The sequence below is a fragment of the Protomyctophum parallelum genome, assembly GCF_964188405.1.
Source record: "Protomyctophum parallelum genome assembly, chromosome: 15".
NCBI classification, from domain to species: domain Eukaryota; kingdom Metazoa; phylum Chordata; class Actinopteri; order Myctophiformes; family Myctophidae; genus Protomyctophum; species Protomyctophum parallelum.
In genome coordinates this window covers 959054-983881 of record NC_139710.1, presented here as the reverse complement: position 1 = coordinate 983881, position 24828 = coordinate 959054, and the positions used below count along the sequence as shown (strand labels likewise).

At 39.4% G+C, this 24828-nt stretch overlaps 1 protein-coding gene and 1 long non-coding RNA gene across 2 annotated transcripts in view; one reads left to right on the top strand and one right to left on the bottom strand.

The window, feature by feature from the left end:
- LOC310872691 (plasminogen-like) overlaps positions 1 to 24828 on the top strand; it is a gene marked incomplete at its 3' end in the record, with an annotated part of 198382 nt that overhangs the window by 149291 nt on the left and 24263 nt on the right. The window lies entirely within an intron of this gene.
- On the bottom strand, positions 18794 to 21785 carry LOC310872159. Its single transcript, XR_014570349.1, has 3 exons — positions 21644 to 21785; positions 20528 to 20558; positions 18794 to 19575 (listed from the first exon to the last, which is right to left on the bottom strand). It is a non-coding gene; the product is annotated as an uncharacterized lncRNA (long non-coding RNA).

Sequence of the window (24828 nt, the reverse complement as noted above, 5' to 3'; positions counted from 1 at the left end):
AAACATCAGCGGCCCGCTTAGTACGTCGGAAATATAAGGACTAGCCAGAACTTCCTTCTCATTTATGACCATATGATTAATTTCAAACCACAAAACACATTTTTGACCAAACATCTTTCCTAATAGGCTACCTATAGTTATGGGCACGCAACCCCAGCTGCAAATATAATTTAAAAGAAACCTGTAGAGGACTCTTGCAACATTACACCTAAGAAGAATACGAAATGACCAATAAACTATAGCTTACATAGCGCTTGAAAAATGCAACAAAAAACACATTTAGAAAAAAAAACCTGAGCACCTTAAAATCAATTAAATGGAGACAATATAGAACCCGTTTTACCTCATTTATTCATGTGTGGACGGATGCTTGGCCACAGTCGACATCTAAAACCAACCCATTTTAGTACGTTGGGTTAACACATAACCCTTCTCATTTTAGAATTAATTTCACCACCAATAAAATGTTTTCAGATCGGTACGTAAGGTTATCAAATAACCTGTCTCACGTTAGAATAAGTTTTACAACGAACGAAACTTGTTCAGATCGGTCCGTAAGGTTATTAAATAAATAACCTGTCTCACGTTAGAACTACAGTTTCAAAAAACAGGCCAGCATCCCACACAATGATTAAACTACAGAGACTCTGAAACACTACTTTATAGCCCAATCCTTTCGGAGCGCAAAAGAAAGGATGTTTTAACGAGTTGGTTGAACACAACCACTGAAAAAGGGGAACAAACAAATGCAATCTCTCCCCTGTCAAGTGCGCCGCCCCTCCAACGGAACAGTTGACAGGAGCTAACCAAAATAAAAGGTATAGGCCTATCGAACCGAAAAATATATGGATCCTGCAATTTTACGAGAACTTACAAAACATTTCTAACGAAAAAAAAATATATATATATACAAATGCACATCAGTGTAGCCTCCCATGTAGCCGCACAAGGCACGTCGCTAGCAAACGAGCCATGTCAAAACAAAAGGCTACACCGCCGAATCAAAATGAGCTTTAAGCAGGCTCCCCAGAGCTCTGATTATTTTTACGTACGAGCGCAGGGCAAGAAGCAATCATATGCCCTTTTTCGTGGCAATAATAACATTCCCGTGCCCCGCCAGATCCCTTATCATTACCAGAATGTGAAACACTTTTTGCCGACACTTGCTTGTCACACTGCTTAGCCTTAGCCGCTCTCCCCGCACCAGGGCCAAAATCACGGCCAGGAGAGACAACCGAACGGTGTGCCAACTCAAACTCATCTGCGCAAATGGAAGCTTCTGCAATCGAGTTCACTTTACGTTCGTTTAGATAAATGACAATGCTCTCTGGTAGGCAACACTTGAATTCCTCCAGTAAAATCATTTCACCCAACTGCTCGAAAGTAGTCGCATTGCTTGCTTTGCACCATTTTTTGAAGAGTGTCGCTTTCTCACGTGCACATTCTACATATGATTGAGTAAGAGCTTTATCAGCGGACCTAAAATGTTGCCTGTATGCTTCAGGAACGAGCTCAAATCCGCTAAGTATAGCTGCTTTAACAATATCATAATCCAAGCTCTCTTGCCCAGAGAGGTTGGCGCAGATGTCTTGGGCTTTTCCAACCAATTTGCTTTGGACCAACAGGGCCCACATTTCTTTTGGCCACTTAACCGTTATAGCCATCCGCTCAAAAGCACAGAAAAACGCATCAATCTCACCTTCTTTGAAACTAGGCACCAGAGCGATCTGCTTGCTTACGTCGAATGCCGACTCTCCTCTGGAACCACCAGACGAACCTCTTGGTACCGTGTCACCAAGATGTGGGGGGGCAGCCGGCGCCGATGCCGACAGGTCAGGGTAGGCCCGGCCTAAGCGAATTCTCTCCATCTCCCCTTCCTGCTGGGCCAATTTGCATTGCTCTATACGCAGCTTGGCCAATTTGATTTCAAGTTCCATTTCGCGAAGGCGTATGGCCCCCCTTATGTCCTGAGGACTCCCCCCCTCTACTTGCGAGTCGAGGTGCGAGCTCTGGGGCCGTGCCTCCCCAGAACCCCTGAGGCCCGCCGCTGAGGACAGATCAGGCTCCCCTTCGTCCGCCTCAACTAAGGCGTCGGTCACACCGACTTTACCTGCTCCTGATGCCATAGTGATAATGCTGTGTGATAACAGCTGCTGTGACACAGCCTCGAAAATTGCGTCTTTCTTCCTGTTACCTTCAGGCAAAGGAACGTTGTACTGTTTAGCCACTGCCCACAACTCCCAGTATGTACACCGTTCAAGTTGTTCAAAAGTCAACACATCCAAGACCGCAGCACTCTGAAAATCAGAGTCCATACTATGCCGCCACCAAGCTCTTACTCAAGTAATGCAAGCAACGCGATTTACTTAACGAACTCTCCCCCGCACCACCAGCACAAAAAAAAACAACAAAAAACAATCGAACTGACTTAACACTGTTTTTGTTCGGACGAGCCCCCAATATGTTACGACACAATTAGTCTAGGGGTAATTAAGTGTAACATGTAATGGACCGACAGGACACCAGCTTCAAAATGCGAACATTTATTGTGGGCTCGCCTCAGCGAGCACACAATTGTTACTGCCAGTTTATATTTATTTATTTATTTATACTTCTTTATTCCAATTTCCGCCACTTTTTTTGTCACGTAACTACTTCCACATACTTTATGCTAGAAATGTAGTTCAAACTTCAAACTGTTCAGCTCTTTGCAGTTATTTATGCTTGTTTTTTTTTTTTTACAAAGTTTTATACTTTTTATACTTTTTATACTTTTTAACTTTTTTTTTACATTCTTTATAGTGAGAGTCGATGGAAGAAAGGTCCCATTTTTCACAGTTAACTTTTTTGAGCTCTTATTACTCCGTCATACTTTCACTTTGAAACTTCATTCAAACTTTATAATGTTCATCTATCTTTGAACTTTAATTGGTGAAAAAGTTGTTTTGAAAAAGTTTATACTTTTTAAAATATTTAACTTTATTTATAGTTTTTTCCTCCCATTGACAATGTATGGGATTGATCTCTAAATCAACCTCACTTTTGCAGCCTCATTACTCTGGCATACTTTGTCGTAGAAACGTGATTTAAACTTTAGAAAGCTCACACGACTCTGGACTTTTTCGTGGTTCAAACCGTATTCGAATACGTTAAACGGTTTTTCCGAAATCTCAGTTCAATCGCAGGCCGTTTCGCCTAATTAGTGCCAACTTAGAGTGCAGGGCTTCTTTCACTAGAGTGTACAAACAGAAAATCTTTCCTTGAAAATTTACCAAACAAATTGCCGTCCCGGCCAAAATATTCACTTTACACGCATGTCCTTTGGTCATTTTGTAGCCACACATGTCCTCTTTCATACAATGTGACCACCAAAACACAGAGACATACAGAATGTGAACTACGGCCTTTTAAGTGACACAAATACAGTCAAGCTGCTCATTGACATCCATTGTAGAAATCTTACGAGGAAATTATCGCGATGACAATTCTTAACTCGCTCTTATAACCACATTTTCGATCGTACCAAAACCACAATCGCACATGGTGTACCTCAATATCTCAGGCCACTCACAGCGAAAAGATTATTTGCATTCGACTTTTACTTTTTGCGATAGAACAATTTGTTCGGGCATAGTTTCCCCCCATTCAGGACCATTGTAAAATAGAAGATCTTCAAGTTCATAGCGCGCCACTCCCAGTCATAGTGCTGGCAGTCTTTTACACTTCCACAGCTGAGACATATAAGGGCTTAATTACAGGGCTGAAATTAAAGTTACAAGATCTCAATGAGTTGCTCTGCGATACCTTGTGGGCTTGTAGGTCTGCTATTTGTGCAATTGGATGGCCTTTACACAGCTCTCGCAAGAGCACGCACGCACGCACGCATGCACGCACGCACACACACACCCTGTCTTCCTATTGGTTGCCCTTTACACAGCTCTCGCAAGCGCACGCACGCACGCACGCACGCACGCACGCACGCACGCACGCACGCACGCACACACACACCCTGTCTTCCTATTGGCTGGCCTTTACACAGCTCTCGCAAGCGCACGCACGCACGCACGCATGCACGCACGCACACACACACGTTTATACAAAAAAAAATTAAAAAAAAAAAAAAAAAAAAAAAAAATTAAAAAAAAATTTAAAAATTTAAAAAAATTAAAAAAATTAAAGAAAATTAAAAAAAATTAAAAAAAATTAAAAAAATGAAAAAAATGAAAAAAAATGAAAAAAATTAAAAAAATGATAAAAAAATGAAAACTTTAAAATAAAAATTAGCATGTTAGCATTAGCATGTTAGCATGTTAGCATTAGCATGATAGCATTAGCATGTTAGCATGATAGCATTAGCATGTTAGCATGTTAGCATTAGCATGTTAACATTAGCATGTTAGCATGATAGCATTAGCATGTTAGCATGTTAGCATTAGCATGTTAGCATTAGCATGTTAGCATGTTAGCATTAGCATGTTAGCATGATAGCATTAGCATGTTAGCATTAGCATGTTAGCATTAGCATGTTAGCATGTTAGCATTAGCATGTTAGCATGATAGCATTAGCATGTTAGCATTAGCATGTTAGCATTAGCATGTTAGCATGTTAGCATTAGCATGTTAGCATGTTAGCATTAGCATGTTAGCATTAGCATGTTAGCATTAGCATGTTAACATTAGCATGTTAGCATGTTAGCATGATAGCATTAGCATGTTAGCATTAGCATGTTAGCATTAGCATGTTAGCATTAGCATGTTAACATTAGCATGTTAGCATGATAGCATTAGCATGTTAGCATGTTAGCATGTTAGCATGTTAGCATTAGCATGTTAGCATGATAGCATTAGCATGTTAGCATGTTAACATTAGCATGTTAGCATTAGCATGTTAGCATTAGCATGTTAGCATTAGCATGTTAGCATTAACATGTTAGCATATTAGCATGTTAGCATATTAGCATGTTAGCATTAGCATGTTAGCATTAGCATGTTAGCATTAGCATGTTAGCATGATAGCATTAGCATGTTAGCATGTTAGCATTAGCATTAGCATTAGCATGTTAGCATTAGCATGTTAACATTAGCATGTTAGCATGATAGCATTAGCATGTTAGCATGTTAGCATTAGCATTAGCATGTTAGCATTAGCATGTTAGCATTAGCATGATTAAAAAAAAAAAAAAAAATGAAAAACATTAAAAAATTAAAACTTTAACTTTTTTTTAAACTTAAAAGGAAAAAAATAATAATAAAGAACTTAATATTTTTTATCTTAATATTTTTTTAAAGAAATATCTTAGACCATTATCAATAATCATTGTGTTTATGCTTTTAAAGATAGGCCTATATGCTATTTGAACCTTCTTTTTACATGTAAAAGTATGCTATTTCTGTTAAGCTCATGAATGCTTTTATATGTATACTCCATTGGATTGACTATTTTTTTTCTTTTTTACCTTTTCTTGATTCATCAAGAATACATTGTAAAGCATTATTCATACATTACAAATCATTAGTAGACAGTAATACTTTACTTACTTTATTCTGCCCCTTTTTGGGCATCATACTACTTCCACATACTTTATTTCCGCTTTATGCAGTTATTTATGCTTAAACTATAGTTTTTACAAATGTTCATACTTTTTTAACTTTTACTTCAGCTTTAATACATTTTCTACTTTTCTTTACAATATGTTACAGTCCAGAAATTTTGATTATGGACTTAGACCACCAATGGGAACACTATTACTCCAGTCCCCAAGTTTCAAACTTGACACAGCAATAACTTTATACATTGCGTTTTATGCGCAATGTAAGGCTTTAAACAGCCAATATAAGGCTTTAAACAGCCTTAACTCTGTTTCCCACAGGTCTCAAAGTTTGTGGGTGGTCTTACTATATGTTACAGCTGTATTATGCCCCACCCACACTGTCTTCCTATATTGGCTGGGCCATAACTCCAGATAATCTCTAAACATGCTACAGGTCTCAAACTTGGTGGGTCGTCCCACAGACCCCCAATTTCATAAGACAATTACAACTTCCAAAACATTTGTAGACAAAATTATAAATGTTTAATTCCAGGTTAATAACATAATCTTTAATGTGCTTAATGATGGTATGGACATTTTCTATATAACTGCTTCTCTCTCATGTATACATACTTTACAAGGGATAACAAGTCCTTACTTTAGATGGGCTCTACTAGTATCTACTGTACCTTTAAAAAATCACGAGTTTGGGCATGCATTTTTTACATACAAGGATTTGTATTTTTGCATTTTGCATACAAGTTCATCTGTGCAAAGTTTAGATTGATAAAAACAAAATTGACATACATTTTAGACAATAATTGAGCCATGCAATATATATAGCTTAAGTATTTATCAGATGTATTAATAGAGGACATTATTGATGCATTATAACAGTCTTAGTTTAAAAAATATATTTAAAAAAATACTTTAAAATAAAATAAAATAAAACCTTAAAAAAAACTAAACTTTTAATAAAGAACTTAATTATTTATTTATTTTTACATTGAAAGAAACACGTTTAAAAACTTTTAAAACTTCTACAAAATGAAAGAAAAATCTATCAATAATCATTGGGTTTATGCTTTTAAAGATAGGCCTATATGCCTATCTATATTAAAACATTTTTAAAACATTACTTTAAAATTAAAAATTAAAAAACCTTAAAAATAACTTAAAAATGTAAAACTAACTTTTTTTAAACTTAAAAAGCTAAAACTTAAAAAAAACTTTGAATTAAGAACTTAATATATTTATTTATTTTCATTTAAAGTAAAATCTTAGATCATTATCAATGATGTTAGATACATTATTGATGCATTATAACAGTCTTAGTGGTAAACTAAAGTAGCTATTAGATATGTATTAATAGAGGGCATTACTGATGCATTATTATTATTATTAACAGTATTTTGGGTGATCTTTTTTGACATTGACATATACAAGAAAATTTTTGTTCAGCATAAATTTAACAAAGAGTTGTGACCTCCATGTTTAGGCTGTGGTTAACATTTTAACACTTTCCATCATCCCAGTTTTTCCCTGGCACCCCCCCCCCCCCTTGCTTTAGAGTAAGCAACAACACATGGTAATACATCAAATACACAATAGTCATCAAGAATCATGCGTAAGCTAAGAACTTAACATCCCTCTGACAGTGGAATATCTATAATGAAACTATGTGTATACACTGTAGAGTGCTATGTCTACATAAACTGATATCTAAAAGTTGAGCCTTTGCATACGCTTGTAAGGTTGTCGAGGCTAGGGCACGTGCACACACACACACGCATGCACGCGCACACACACACGCACACACACACACACACACACACACACACACGCACACACACACACACACACACACACACACACACACACACACACACTTGTCACTCGTTGGTGAGATGATACTCACTGTGACTTTAAGGCTGAGTAATTGTGACTGTGCCTGTCTTAGGTTGTCCCGGGGTGTTTTACCCATGTGGGATCTTACCCGTCATTGGCTAACCAGCCTGCCATACTCGCCTACTTCTGGCTCCAAACGTGGAATGTAATTATCCAGTGCTCCCCAGTGTCCAAGATCTTATGCAAAGTAAATTAAACGCAGTAAGTCGTCAGCCCAGATAATTGTCTTGTGTGTTGTTCAGCAGGTAGCAGTAGTGCAGGAACTGTGAGACGTGGTACAGAATTGACTGGCATTCTCTGGGAATGTGAAGCTTTTCATAGTGTGGTTGATACCTCCTGCAAAAACACACACAAGAGCACACATGTATAGCAATACTGTACATTGCATTGTTGCAAATTGAGTAGTGAATGCTTAATCGTATTATGTAGATTGTAAAACATTTTAATATACAAATAACTTACAGGTAGGGTATCTATGGAAGGGTGGATGGGCTGTCTGTGGTGTGTTCTTGTTTGTGGGAGGGGTGGGGTATCCTCCTTCCATCTGTTGCTCCTCTCAAACCAAGAGTTGTGGTGTTGTTTGCAGATAGCTGTAAATAGCATTTGGTTAGTTACAAAATAAGCATTGGATGCTTACTCACATTACAAGGATTACAATACATTATATTTGGCATGCCATGGAAACAACTTACTTGTAAGTTGAATAGTCAGGATGGTGCAGCTATGGAATCGGGGGCTGCAGGATGGATGGGCTGCGACTGGCACATCCAGTGGTTTGGTATTGTTATGGGAGGGGGGGGGGGGTCCTATTTCTGTCTCTTGGAAACCAAGTGTTGTGGTTTTCTTTCTCAGCTTCAAAGAGGCTGGGGCAGCCAAGGCAGGTGGTGGAGCTTGGCTGCATTGGAGGACCCCCCCCCCCTATGAATTAGTTGTATTACATTATGTTCTGTTAATCTATTAAAAAGCTTAATTAAACTACATTGCGTTTTACTCTATTAAACATTGTTTTTCTAAACTAAATCAAAATGTCTATTATAATAATATGCTGAATTAGTTGTATTACATTGCTTTCTGTTAATCTATGCTTAATTCAACTACATTGCATTATGTTTTGCTATATTAAACATTGTTTTTTCTAAACTACATAAAATTGTACAGTGATATCTATTATGATTATATCGTGTTGACTTTGTTTAATTACATTATGTTCTGTTAATCTATGCTGAATTAAACTACTACATTACATTATGCTTTACTCTAATAAACAATAATTAAATATAGTGCATTGTTGTATATCAATGTTCTATTAAATGTGACTTTGTAAATCTACTTCCTATCAGATGTTGGCTGTTTGTTTATTTGAAAAACAAGGTGCAGATTATTCACCTGAAATAGCTTTAAATTGATTGTTCATAATGCCAACAGTAAATTGGTGGTCAGTAGCACATAATTTGACATATAAAATGAAAGACTTTTAAATATTGCACTGTAAGATTTCACAATACAGATTTAAGATTTCACAATACAAGTTGATATCGTTTGATAATTGTTACTCTACTGAGACACGTTAGAGGTTATTACACAGTATACAGGGTTGTGGTAACTGTGATAGGTTCGTAATACACCTGACTGGACACAATGCTGTGGTCGAGAGATGAAGATGTGGTCCAACAGTGTGTTCTTTTCAGTGGTCGCAGTTGTGATTAGCTGTGCATATCCTCTGGATTCAAACAGATCAAATATTGCATGCGTTCCGCTGGACAGCAAATTTTCATTGAAGTCTGCACACACAATGATTGGGTGATGATCCATGATCTCTAAAGAGTCCAAGAGGCTTTTCAGGTTTGGGAGGAATTGATTAACACCGTAGTTTGGAGGTCTGTACACAGCAGCAATCAATGCATTCACTGGGGCTTCAACTTTGACAACCACAAACTCCAGGTCAGTTACATTATGTATGTACTGCTTCTCACGGGCTTGAATGTTGTTTTTCACATATACAGCAACTCCACCCCCGTTACTGTTGGCCATGCAATAATTGTTAGTGTAGGACACGTGTCTGTTCCGCTTGAACATACTGTAGCCTTCCAAATGGAGACTCTCAGCAACAAATGATCCTTGCAGGTGAGTTTCCGTGAGACACAACACATCTGCTAGACCCAGCTCATGATGACTCTTAATGTCACTGATATGAGGTGCCAGTCCTTCTGTGTTATGATGGATGATGGTGAGAGTGTCAGGCGTGTTCAGTGTTTGCGTGCTGTGAGCAAGTGGCATTATGTCCTCAAAGCTGACTTGGGTCATGCTCTCGAGGCCTGCAGTGATTTCAGGGTTGGCATAGATTTTAGACTCATCCATACCAATGATGTGCATTCCACTGAGAGAGGTTACTCTGCTGAGAGCTACGTAAGCCATACCGGGTTCAAAAATCTTTTTTAGGGACACTACAGCAGTAGAGGTTGTCATGCCTTGCACTTTGTGTATTGTACAGGCAAATGCGAGCTTCATGGGAAACTGTCTGCGTACTGCGTGCTTCAGCTTTTCCTCCATCCTCTCTATGTACACAACATTATCAGGTCCTCCGGGTGTTTTATGACGGTGCCTCTGTCCTGCATTTGTATTGTCCAGCTCAAGCCCAAGCATCTTTGTATATATAGCACCATCTTTTTCACAGGTAACTATTCGGGCAATTTTACCAAATGTGCCGTTCACAAGTCCGTCGTCCACATCAATGTTTCTGGTGAGCATAACGCGAGCACCCATAGCAACTTGTAGTGTGTCTGGTAAGTCGTTCTTGGTTCCACGACATGGTTTTGCTTGTCTGGCCATTCTTCCTGATGATCTGTCCTTTCTATAGTCATCTGCATCAATGTTTGTGACATCAGAATGAAGCAGAGCTAACGTTTTAGCGTTGTGTTCATTGACCTCCTTATTAGTAGGAAAGATGTGAAGTACATCATTTGGGCAAAGTGCTGGTTCGGTGATGGCTTGTGAAAGCAAATCTCTGTCTGGTTCAGACAAGGTATCTGACTTTAGTTTCACACGGATCCTGTTCAACGTCTCAGCATAAGCGATGTCATCCTTCTGACGCATGATCTCTGTCAATGTGATCATCTGAAATTGGTCGCGCCAAAGGTCTATCTGACATGATTCATAGACACAGAGAGGTTTAGCCTGTGAAATTGGTGGAAGCTGATGGAAGTCTCCAACAGCGAGTACTGACATTCCTCCAAAAGGGTTTTGACTTCCTTTTATTTGTTTTAGTCTGGCATCTACATAGGCAAAGAGAGTCTTTGAGACCATGGACACTTCATCAATGACAATAATTTCAGCATTTGAAAGCTCTGCTCGCACTTCATCCAGTTTGTTGCCAAGTCCTGGGAATGGAAGTTGAATGGATCTTGGTAGCTTAAAGATGGAATGCAACGTTTTGCCTAAAATGTTGAAAGCTGCCGTACCGGTGAATGCGGTTAACAGAACAGTAGGCTGCGATATGTCAGTTTCCTCACGATTTCTCTCGAGTCTGGACAATATCTTGGATGCCTCTGAATAGATGCATTTGATTAGATGTGACTTCCCTGTTCCAGCACCACCATTTATATACCAGAAAAATGGCTCTGAGGGTAGATTACAAACACGCTTCATGCACCAGTCTCTAACTGTGTAGAATATGCATGCTTGCTTCTGGTTCAGACCTTGATACATTTGGCGTAATACTACAGGGTCTATCTGAAAGGTTTGTATCATCGGTGCAGCTGTTGTAGCTTCAGACTCAACGCTATAGTCTGGGACATCTTCTTGTTCATGTTGGTCATCCAAATGTTGTGTTTCGCGTTCTGCGATACATTCCAACCTCTCCAGTTCAGATTCAGGAGCCAGATTACACCATTCATCTTGCATGGGCCCGTTCTGCTCATATTCGTCGATGGCACTCTGGATCTCTTCACTGTGTTTTTCATATTTATATTTGTTTTCCTTGACAATGAGAAATACTGGCTGGAGTTGGTTTGAACCAGGTAGCTGAACACAGGCGCTATGCAAGAAGGACTGGTATGTTTGAAAGTTGTCACTTTTCAGCTGCGACTCTGAGCGGTGTGGGAGGTACAGTTTGAGTAGTGTGCCAAAATATCCCTCAGGATTCTTTTCCTCTGAGGAGTGGTAATATCTGATGATGGCAGGTTTCCCCTTTGTTCTTTTCTTCACAAATCCCATCTCATTAAGTAGAGGCACAACATATTTAGCTGTGACTTTCTGCCTGCCATAGACAATATTGCAAGTGGAAGAAAAATCAGCCAAGCACATCACCTCAAAGTCTGGTCGTTCAGGTCTAGCATGGTATTTTTCAATTAACCCCGTCATCCACACATCTTCTGAGTCTGGTATAGTGTTCTCCAAGCGTGATTGGGGATAACTCATTTTCAGTCTATTGTCATCTGTTGGTATGAAACGGATACTGCGTGAAGACCTCTTCATTTTTATACCACATACACGAGTTACACACTCCTGAGCGCTGACCTCTCTCATTTTGGTGTACGCCTGCATTACTTGCATCATTTCCCCACGTTCGTCTATGTTGGCATTGTCTTGATTTGAGTTTTCAATCATTGTTTTGAGATACTCGCTCATCCCGTGCTCAGCTTTGGTGACGTAGGCTGTGATGTACATGATACACGAATATACATTCAGAATGTACTGGATATCAATATTGGCATCCCAGGCATCAAGAATATAAGGATTGTATGCGTTCACCATGCATGCCTTTGGATCACGTTTCAGTATAACCTTATTGGAGCTGGTCAGTGATTCGAGACATTCTGTATACTCTTCCCTGCTTAAATTACATGTAGCCAGTAGCTGCGGTAAATCCAGAGATTCAGTTTGAGGGTCGTCAAGTAACTCAACCACTGGTTTAAGCTTCGTCTTAGCTGCACTGAACTGCTTAGGATCTGTAGGTCTCGTTATCATGGTCTCACTTGCAGGGGGTTTAGGAAATCCAAATCGGCAGCCAGGTTTGTTGTTTTTGTGACATGACTTGGAGTGATTTCTGCTGTGTGTCTGAAGCTCTTTAACCTTTCTGTACAGTTCTGGCTCAGTATTTGGGTCAGGCAACCGGGCTGTAACGTACTTGTCAATAAAATTGCACACAGTCTCATCAGAGTCCTCATCATACACAGGTGCACCCTCTATCCATAACAGACAGTGAATGTGAGGTGACCCACGACTCTGAAACTCTAAACGATACCAGTAATCTACAAGCTTGCCAAGTGGCTGCGCAGCACTCAGAAACAGTTTGAATAATTCATCAACACGTTTATCAAACATGCGCATTGTTGTAACCGGATTGCTTCGTAATATTTCACACTTTGTTGCCCAGTCAAGGTCTTCAAAATTAACCTGTTCACCTTGTTGTTTCTTAATTGCTTCAATCACCTGAGGCCATCTCATCTCTGCAGCAGAAGCAGTACCAAACCAAGTCGGTTTTCCTAATTGTCTGATGGTAGCAAACAGATCTCTGGTTGTTTTCTCCCAATAGGCAGGGGTTCCTCTCAGTGGCTGCATGAATCTGATTGCCTCTTTGTTTCGCACCAGTTTTTGAACCTCATGTTTGTCTTGCAGCATCCTGGAGGTTATTTTGCGTCCATCTCGTGTCATAGGCTTTCCTTTACGCAGTTGTATTGACATACTGGAAGTAGCCAAATGTATTTCTGTTACGAATTGTGAAAAGAACAAATAATTTGTATCTCTGGCAAAACGACTATCTACAGAGGTAAGCCTTGATTTAAAATAACTGCTGGGTGTTAACCTAATGGGTCTTGCATCATCAAATGTGTTTACACTAGTGGGAAATTGCACTGGGAATGCCATAGACTCAAGCTTAGGTGTTCTGAAAAAGTTGACCGGCTTATTACCTTCAGCAGGCGCAATACAGTAAATTCCTTCACTGAACGCTAATAGCTGGTCTGCAATGTCAAGTGGCTGTAGACAAGATTCGAGGGCAATGCCGCCAGTTGGCTGTTCACCCTCTTGTTCTGTATCGTTTGAGTGCTCCTGCTGTTGATTGTCATTACGAGGCAGGATATCGATATGTTGTTCCTCACCAAGACTATCGTGTGGCTGATTCAGTGCATTTTGCTCACACCTGTCAATGTCCGTCAATGCATCATCATCATACTCATCATCTTCCATGATATCATCAATTTGATTGTCACCTTCTTCCTCGTCGTTAATTGTCGGGTCACACAATTCGGCCTCATCTCTGATAGTTATGTCCTTATACTCGGGGTGAATTTGTTTTAAAGTGTGCAATGCCTTTAAAATTTTAGACCAAGTGACAGTCTGGAACAATTGATGTCCTTTGTAGTGCAATCGTCTCTTCAACTTTACTCTCATCACTTGAGACTCACTTCTAAGTCTGGGTAAAGCATTGACAGTCGCCTCTACTTCAGATGGCACACATACTACATTACCGCATAGTGATCTCTGCTGGCCTTTGGGAAGAGGTATGATTTTAGCAAATGTTATGAACTTGGATGAAATATGCCTCTCCAATATGTTAAGATCAGACAATTCAGGGGGGATTTCTACCAGCTCCAAATTATTAGCCATAGCAAGTGGTGGCATGTGCCCTCTCTTAAGATAGTCATGGCAGGTGGGACAGATCCATTCTTGTTTCCTTTCATTGGGTACTGTGCAATGTTGTGGTTCTCTGCATTCATCATTGCAAACATGAACATATTTTCCTGTCAAGCAAGCAGACACCACATCTGGATTTTTTACATAGTCTGTCCTATTGCAGTGCTTTACTCGATCTGGAAACAATGCTCTATGGCATACTGTGCAGACATTAGTGGGGCCATCTTTTATGCTTGTTCTAAAAACAGATATGGCTTGTTGCATTGCAATGTTAATTTTTTGTGCACGTAGTGCATCTTCTTGTCTGTATTGTTGTATTATTTTCCGTGTGCAACGCATCTTATGAAAGAGTCTGTATGCTGCTTCACTGTGATATCTTTTATAAATATAAGCATTACATTTCTGTAAATGAAGCCGTCTGAAATCTGGGTCATTTTTGTATCTGTGTTGATTTATTCGTTTCATGATTTCGATATGTTTGAGTCTAAATGCATGATCATTTTTGTATCTGTGTTGATTGATTAGTTTCATGATTTCGATATGTTTGAGTCTAAATTCATGATCATTTTTGTATCTGTGTTGATTGATTAGTTTCATGATTTGGATATGTTTGAGTCTAAATTCATGATCATTTTTGTATCTGTGTTGATTGATTAGTTTCATGATTTGGATATGTTTGAGTCTAAATTCATGATCATTTTTGTATCTGTGTTGAATGTGTTGTTTCTTTCTGAGTCTAAATTCATGATCATTTTTGTATCTGTGATGAATGTGTTGTTTCTTTCTGAGTCTAAATTCATGATCATTTTTGTATCTGTGTTGACTGATTTTTCCCATGATTTTGATATGTTTGAGTCTAAATTCATGATCTTTTTTGTATCTGTGTTGAATATTTTGTTTCTTTCCAAGTTTAAATTCTTCATCATGTATGTACCTGTGCTGATTGATTTGTTTTGTTGTTTGCATCTGTTTTATTTTAAATTCAATATCATTTGCCAAATGTTTTTTCATATACAACTTTTTCCGTTCTCTATAAAATTCATATTTAGCATACAAAGTCCTTTCTTTCAAGTTTTTTGTTTCCTGTCTCTGTATTGTTTTTAATTTCTTTGTTTCCTGTCTCTGTATTGTTTTTTGTTGCTTAATGCCAGTTTTTTGTAATGCAAGTTTTTTACAAGTCCTCTTAAATTTTATTCTTTGCCCTTTGGGCAATTTTGACATGTGTGCTATCTGGTCCTTGCTCATATTTGTGATTTTGAAAGATTGTCCAGTCACAAACTTACAGGAAGTCATACTTTGAGAGGCTTCAGTGTGAGTTAAGTTAGTTTGTGGGGTTTCAAAATCTGCACTTGATAATTGATTGCAAGTGACATTACAATGTTGATGATCAACAGCAGACGTTATGTCAACCTCCGGTTCAGTCATAGGTGATAATAAAGCACTGTTATCAGTACACTCAATATTGCCGGTGTGAAAATACTGTTCTGCAATCCCATCAGACATTTCTGACAATGAATGTTTAGCCTGCCTGTTTGTGCTGTAGACATCTGTGTTTGATGTTGTTGGAATTTCTATTCCAGCTCGTGGTGACAGGTCAATGGAGTCGGCAATAGTAACATGAATGTTATCCAGGTTGTCACTGTGAAATCCTACAGGCATGAGTTCATACATGCATGTTGGTAACGTCTCAAACACCAGTTGGCACTCAATAATCCTGTTAATCATATCTTTCAACGTTGTGAATGTAAGCATTACAGCAGTGCCTAAGTGTTCATAATATTCAAGACATGGGAATCCATCAGGCGTTCTAGAGTGTGGGTCAAAGAAACCAAATTGTCCTGATCTGTTCCTGAACACAGCAATTACTAAACCACTCATTACCAGTAATGCATAGTTCACCTCTGTTAACAGACAGCTAAGTCCTGCTTCTAGATTTAGGCACTCTTCTGCATAATGAGATGGAGGGTCTCCAAAGGTTCCATACTGGGAAAGATCATGATGCTTTGTTACATGGTAGTCATGGTCGCGGGCAGACACTTTGTCCGGTAGTTCATCTGTAGCTAGATGAGTATGATCAACTTTATTCTTTGTTTTAGGTAACTGTCCCCCTTCGTGAGCTTGTAGATTGGCTGTTTTTCTGACTTTTGCATCTAACTGACACTTGACCTTTGTGTACATGGTGTCGCCTTTTTGCAATACAAGGTCCAGGTTTGCTGTTGTAATGTGTTCTTCCTCATGAAGGAATGCCAGAAAAATTAGAGAACTACAGGCACACTGCTTATTCCTGGAAAATACATTGTATTTAGTGCTGTTTTGACTATGGGATGCTGCAACACTTGTCTCGTCAGATTGGCCTTTGTGTTGAATATGAGATGTCCCCGACAGATGTCCAACTTCACTGTGACTAACCTGTTTGACTCTTGTCTCATCAGAATGGCCTTTGTGTTGAATACGGTTAGATGTTCCTGGCACATGTCTAACTTTAGGCACATGTTTGACAGCATCAGTGGAAGACATCTTCTGTAATGGTGTTTTATTGCTGTGGGGAGCACATTGCATTTGTTGACGTGCTGTCACGATTGTATCCTTAACACAGTGTGTGATGTTGTCAGAAAAACGCTCCTTAAGCTCCTGCTCACCCATGGGTCCTAAACGCTTTTTAAGCAAATGTGTCAAATTCTTAGATAAACAGTCTTTATGGCAATGCACTTTAGCATCCTTCTGCTCGCTCATAGGTGATACAGCACTGTCATCAATACACTTGCTCGTTTGATATTCTGTACAATGTTCTACAACCACATCAGACATTTCTGACAATGAATGTTTAGCCTGCCTGTTTGCATGGTGTGTGCTGTAGACATCTGTGTTTGATGTTGTTGGAATTTCTATTCCAGCTTGTGGTGACAGGTCAATGGAGTCGGCAATAGTAACATGACTGTTATCCAGGTTGTCACTGTGAAATCCTACAGGCATGAGTTCATACGTGCATGTTGGTAACGTCTCAAACATCTGGTGGCACAGAATAATCCTGTTAATCATATCTTTCAATGTTGTGAATGTAATCATTACAGCAGTGCCTAAGTGTTGAGTATCTTCATTATATGGCAATCCATCAGGCCTTCTAGAGTGTGGGTCAAAGAGACCAAATTTTCCTGATCTGTTCCTGAACACAGCAATTACTAAACCACTCATTACCAGCAATGCATAGTTCACCTCTGTTAACAAACAGCTAAGTCCTGCTTCTAGATCTAGGTACTCTTCTGTACAATGAGATGGAGGGTCTCCTAAGGTTCCATACTGGGAAAGATCATGATGCTTTGTTACATGGTAGTCATGGTCGCGGGCAGACACTTTGTCCGGTAGTTCATCTGTAGCTAGATGAGTATGATCAACTATATTCTTTGTTTTAGGTAACGGTCCCCCTTTGTGAGCTTGTAGATCGGCTGTTTTTCTGACTTTAGCATCTAACTGACACTTGACCTTTGTGTACATGGTGTCGCCTTTTTGCAATACAAGGTCCAGGTTTGCTGTTGTAATGTGTTCTTCCTCATGAAGGAATGCCAGAAAAATTAGGGAACTACAGGCACACTGCTTATTCCTGGAAAATACATTGTATTTAGTGCTGTTTTGACTATGGGATGCTGCAACACTTGTCTCGTCAGATTGGCCTTTGTGTTGAATAAATGTCCCCGACAGATGTCCAACTTCACTGTGACTAACCTGTTTGACAGCATCAGTGTAGTACATCGGTTTCACATCATTGCAGCTGTGGGGAACATGCATTTGTTGACCTGGTATCACATCGTCAGATAATTTCAACTTGGACCAGTGTTGTTTTTTAGCTTGACTTTTTTTCCCTTTCCTCGGCATGGTAACGTTTTGTTCTTGTAGGCTATTTGTCACACTGGTAAACCTTAAATATTGCGTAAACGTTTGTGCTTTGCAATGTTTTTATGGTAAATTAATAGGGACTACGATATTCACAAATATCTTCAGAGAATGTGATTGATACAGTAGGCTATAGTTCACTAGCAACTTGTTCTATAGACACCCAGAAAATTATGAAACAATTGTAATATAGGACCAGACGTCAACTGTAGTTTCACAGAATTCTACGTAATATACCAGATGTGAGCTACTGAAAACCACAATGCAATCTCAATCACTGAGGGACATTCACTATAGTACCAAACAGAAGCAAGTGATTTCTCACACGTCCACTTTATCTCAATTTCTAAACAATGTAGGCTACAACTGTATTAACTGTATCAAGTTTGCAATTAATTAAAAAAAGATGGGCTGCATTTAACGCAATGTTAACAATTAGTGCACCAGACAAATACCAGTCAATAATTAAATCAGTGTATCTATAAGGCAGTATAGAGTTAATATAGATATGAACACTACCTTTGTAGATTTAGTATTTGATCAAAGATACAAATGTATACTTGGGAATGTGGAAATGACAGTTTTGTTTTGAACCAATGAAATGTTTCTCAAATGTTAGCACAAGCAACAAACCTTCAAGTAGTGCCGATTCAATATTCAGTGATAGCTTAATATAGTGATGATTAGGAGAATTATCTTGGTAATGTATACACTTAATATAGCAGTTAGGCTACTTCAGTTGATGGACCGCTGTTCAATAGAGTGAAGGTCACAGGTCCACTTGTCAGAGCTGCAAATAGCTTAACTATCAAACAGAATTCTAAACAAGCCTATTGAACTACCATACATTTACTTTTACTCAAGTATATTTTACTATACAATGTATAAAGAAGCTGAACAATAAAGAGAGGTTGGCCTTGCTAGGAGTATACACTGTACTAATGTTAAGAGTATTTCTAAACAGTTTGTGAAATGTGTTTGCTTTGATGATCCTGGTCCAGTACGCAGTCCGGTCCTGGTTCAGTATGTAGAGTGCAGACACCAAGCTGATCGAGTTGAGGCTGCGTTCGGATCCAGATAGTTGATAGCCAGAAACAAATAATTTCAAACAATGAATGTATACGGTATGTATAAACTATCACTCAGGAATGTGGAAATGGTGTTTAGGTGGATGGATGTTTAACCAAAACAAAAGGTGAATAAACAAAGATGGCTCAAAGGTGTGGCAATACAAATGTCTCAAAAAGCTGTATCCAAGGTTTCAAGGTTTCATATCAGGGTTGCATCAAAAGTTGTATCAAGTTTCATATCAGGGTTGCATCAAAAGTTGTATCAAGTTGCGTTTCAGGGTTGCATCAAAACTTGTATCAAGTTGCGTTTCAGGGTTGCATCAAAACTTGTATCAAGTTGCGTTTCAGGGTTGCGTATAAGGGATTGCTTAAGGGAGCAGAGCAAGATCTCTCAGAGTTGCTCCCAACTCTGAGACTTCTCTGGGCGAGAGAGAGAAAAGGTAGAGACAAAAGACAGAGAGGCAGGGAGATAGCAGGGTTTGGGGTGTTGGATTAAGAGAAAAACAGGATCCACTGGAACCCAGGGTTCACTGCGCAAGGTTTACCTGAAAGAAAGAATATTCATAGTCACATTTATACAAGTATATCAGTAACATAAATGCATAACGCTGCTGTCGGGAAGAAACCTCGTGTTGTTTGCTAAAGCAACTAACTCCACCTCTCCTGGAATATATAAAGTTACAACACGAACCTTGCTAGCATAAACAGTTTACAAAATCTCATTGCTTATACATCTTTCTTTGAGATTTACAATTAAAAATCTGATCTTTTGAAAATCATGATTGGAGCAGATTTCCGATCACCTGATCAGGTCAACCCTAGTTATTACAATGTTTATTTGCAGCAATTTGGCTAGCTGTTCTGAATCTTCCCCACAGGATTAATAAGCCTTACTGTACTGTATAGAATATGCAATTGCTAATTACATCAACCATAGTATTCAATATTTAAAGTATAATGTGTGTTCCATCGTACAACAGTGGTGTGTGCTGCAAATATCAGTTCTACAAGCTCAGAATGTGGCCATTTGGTCAAAGGGTCCCTAACCAAAACATCTGCCCCTCCACCATAAACATAAGTATTTTTTTAAGCTATAAAGCTACAAATTCACAAGTCACGTTGTGAGCTTTTCGGTCTGCTATTTTTGCTAATCATACAGGGCTTAAAGGCCGATTCATAGTGTGGATTTTCGGTGGCGAGGTGACCACCGGAGCTGAAATAGCGTGGAGCGGTGGCGAGTAAAAACAGAGAGTAGGGCTGAGGCGGTGGCCGTGGTATGCTCTTCAGCGCGGCTCAGTGACGTCATGTTGTAGTTCGGTGGTCACCTCACCACTGAAAGTCCATACTAGGAATAACGCTTAAGTGGTTAACATGTGTGTCAAAATTGTGTGTGTGCGTGTGTGTGACATCACTTCTTGCAACTATATTCAACTTGAATACAAATAGTGTAAAAACATTATCATGATAATGAATCATAACATGATAACTAATACTTACTCAAGTGTAGCTCAACAGCAACCAGCTAAGTCTGCAGAATGAAAAGGAGAAAATCAGCAATTACTTAATTGTTCAAAGAATATTTTTCTTTTGTGTTGTTAACAGACCATTTACAATCATTTCCTGGCAAAGGAGTAAAGTTCAATGCACACTGCTGCATATTTCTAACTAAATGGCTTACATTGTAACAGCTTGCATTTAGGGGGTTCCCAGCAAAAAAAAATGTAAGCACTTCAACATACTTTGGCCATTTGAAAATAGCAAATGAGCATGCAGGTCTGTTTAAAAAGAAAAATGTGTTCCTGGCACATATTTTCATACTTTTTTTGGGGCCCTTGAAATCAAAACGTTTGAAAATCACTGACCTTATTACTTTTATTTTAAATATATTTTTTATCCCACGATTTTGTAACCCATTTTTCACCCCTTTGTCAATCATCTAATGTGATCCTGGGCTCTACACACCCTCCGCCAACCTGGGGAGAGCAACGGACTTAACTCATGCTTCCTTCATGCTTGAGTGTCCAAGTTGCTCCTTTACACCTGACAGAGGGGAGTTTCCCTGGTTGGACGTAGCGCGTGGAAGGAACACGTTATTCCAACCAGTTCCTTTCCCCTCCATCAGGCGCCCCGGCTGGCCAGGGGGAGGCAGTTTAGAGACCAGGATTACTGCATGTTTTTGTGAGGGTACCTACCCTAGGGGACCCGGGAGAACAAGCAAACTCCACACAGAAAGGCCCTTTGGCCAACCCCGCCTCGGGTTTGGGCACTGATGACGTGGAGGAGGAAACACGCCGCCAGCACCCACAGCACCCCGAGCGGGAATCGAACCCAGGACCTTTAGCTGTGAGGCGACAGCACTACCAACTGTGCCACCGTCCCCCACTGACCTTATTACTTAATATCCTAAAATACTAAAACGTCAACCACATTAAATCAGTAAGGCGCTGATTTCACATTTACATTAACCCATTTTGGGCGGGAACCCCTTTTGGTGTTAGCACTATGTTATGCTTTAGCTATTTAAAAATAGCAGATCTACAAGCTCATAGCTTGTAGATGTTCCATTCATTACCATTTATCTGCAAATATTAAGCTGATACAGTTAATACTTACTCAGAAGGTAGGGTGGTGCCGTTTGATCTGCAGATTGAAGGAGATAGAAGAAATTAATCAGTTTGTAGTTGCTATACACTATACATGCAGAATTTATATTTATTCATTTCCATTATTTTCTTTTTTAACCCATTGTGGCGGGAACTTTTGGTGTTAGCATTATGTTATGCTTTAGCTATTGAAAAATAGCAGATCTACAAGCTCATAGTGCGCCACCGAGTGGCGCGCTACAAGCTTGTAGGTCTGCTATTTTTTTAAAACCGAAGAATCACTGACATAGAAACATAGCTTTTTCAGAAAACTGTCAGGATGTAGAAGACATTTTTAGAATCTGATCTCAGGTCAAAATGGGTTAATAAGAATTTGAAGGTCTTCAAAAACGTAGGTTAGGTTTTAGAAGGCATTTTTAATTCAACAGTATAGAATACACTGTCTGATAACAAATAAAAGGCTAAACTTAAATGACCGAATCAGCAACATTTTCTGTTCATTACCTGCATGATCAATGCATAGAACTCTCAGTAATATACCTCAGTAATTGTTTTGTGGCATCAGCTGGTAAACGGCACAGCTCTGTACAGTTTAAAGGAGAATTCCATGCTAGAATGCTTTCTTATCTTTCTTACCTTTCTTTGTAGTTGTTACGTCCCCACCAAAGAGGTCCAGGTGTTTTTTTGTGCAAAAACTCCTTATTGGCTATTTACCCTACCCCATAAGCCCTCAATGAATTGCATTGCATTGAATGGGAATTGAATGGGGCTATGGGGTGTTATGCTAGTTCGCTTATTTCCATCGAAAGAAGTAGTAAAGTGTGCCGCTTGGGATATTATTTACATTATGAAGAGAGGATATATACAAAGAAATTATAATTTTGAGCAATGGAAATAAGCGAATTAGCACAACACCCCATAGCCCCATTCAATTCCCATTCAATTCAATGCAATTCATTTAGGGCTTATGGTAGGGGAAATAGCCAATAAGGAGCTTTTGCACAAAATAACACCTGGACCTCTTTGGTGGGGACGTAACAACTACAAAGAAAGGTAAGAAAGCCTTTTAGTATGGAATTCTCCTTTAACTGATATTTCAGCATATGAGGTGTTGCATGCCGAATAAGGCTGATCTACAAGCACAGTGTGTTGCAAGCTTGTAGATCTGCTATTTTTACAATACTAATAAGGGACATTAGGCAGCAGGGGGGCCACAGCGTTCTACAGGGAGGGGAGGAATAATGTGATGTTGGGTCACATTCTTGCTGCAGTCAAGTGAGTGGACTCCACTCCTCCATGGACAAGCACGCAGGGCTCCAGCGTGCGACCTATTAGGTCACATATGCGACTTAATTTCTTATGGTGATACTTAAAATTTAATGAGGTGATACTTGGAAATGTGCAAAAAAAAATAAAGAAAAACGATCCGTTTATTTATTTATTTTTACTCCGTCTCAACACTGAGGTACGGGCGCCGGGTGGCTATTAGTAGTGCGATAATAAAGTATTACTTTCTTTTGGCTCAATCGAATCCCCTCTTTTTCTCTCTCTCTGCCTGCCTGCAAAGTAAACGCAAAGACGATAATTGCGCAAACAGGCGCAGCGCGACCTGCCGCGGTACAAACGGGACGAACCGAGGAGAATATATATTCAGGTCTGAACGCAGTTTATCCGACACAAATTAACTAATCTTTCTCAGCTGTACAATTTCACTGGAGCGCAGTGCATGATGATAAGTCATGATCTACACAGACAGCAGACTCCCGACCATAGACTGTAAGCTCCCGACCCAAACAATGAGTGAGGAGGTAAACTTGTTGTTTGATTAAACATATAATGTGCCACGGAAAATAGCTTCCAAAGCTTGTTATGTTTGCATCGAGGAGGTAGCCTGTGTCCATACATGATGATCGGCCAACAAAATACATTAATCTCCCTCCCAGTGAGTGAAGAGCACTGATGCCTGATTTATTCTTCGTCGTACAAAGTGTGTGCTGAAAATAGCTGATCTACAAGCTCACAACGCGTCGCGTCCGCGACATGTTGTGAGCTTGTAGATCAGCTATTTTCAGCACGCGGAGTTATGCAGGCTCTGAGAGCATTTAGAAACTTTTGCCTTCACAATAAAAGTAAGCAGCTTTCACAAGTTGGCCAACTTGGCCCATGAAGACAAGGAAAAGGATTAAGAATTCGGTGGCATTTCACATTGCAAAAGATTTTTTCCAAAATGTAAAAATATTATAATAAGGAATTAATTTGGATAATGGTAATGGGATATTGTACAAATTGTCACTTTATTAATCCCAAAGGTTTGGACTGCATTTAATTTTCAACACAAAACCTTAAACTGACTATGTGTGTGGAATATAAATATTGCCTTTATTGACTGAGTGACTTTGTGTTGGGTTCAAACCATCTACAGTGTTTTGAAGTATAACCAGGTAGGTTGCTGTTTTTTTACACAGTGACCTTTGTAGGGGGTTTTATGATTCAAACCTTTAATGGTGGAAACCACTACAAAAATAAATGGCGCCCGATGTGGGGGCATGATAAGATTAAGATCATGTAATAATACGACGAAAAAAACATTCACAACTCACCGTGATGCAAAGGAGGGGGGGGGGGGGGGAGAGAGAGAGAGGGAGAGAGAGAGAGAGAGAGAGACAGAGTTTAGATACTTTTCAAAACCATGACATACATTACAAGGTCAATGCTATGACAAATGTACAATATGTTAAGGTCCCCAAATTGACACTAATTGACCCCCAGTTGAAAAGATACAGGGACCCTGGACCATAAGAACCAGTTTAATTTCAAGGACCCCCAGTTTGACATGCATATTAACTAAGACATGTGACTCCCTTGACTCCTTCAAAACCGCTCTCAAAGGGCACCTACGGATGGCTGCAATTCGAAACTGGCCTCTGTAAAATCTGAATCCCCCCCCCCCCCCATTTTCGCTCACTGTATATTGTATCTTTTCCCTTTTTTGCTTCCCATATGATGAATTCCTGTTCTGTACTTTAGCTACATAGAAATGTCTATTTGTATGTCTCTAAATGTCTGTATGTCTTTAAATGTTTTGATGAATTGAACAATGTGGACCCTGTTGTAAACAAGTGTAATGCTTAATTGGGTCGTCCACTCACAGTTGACAGTCTTTGTATTGAGTTTGTGCTTAAAATGTACTGTAAA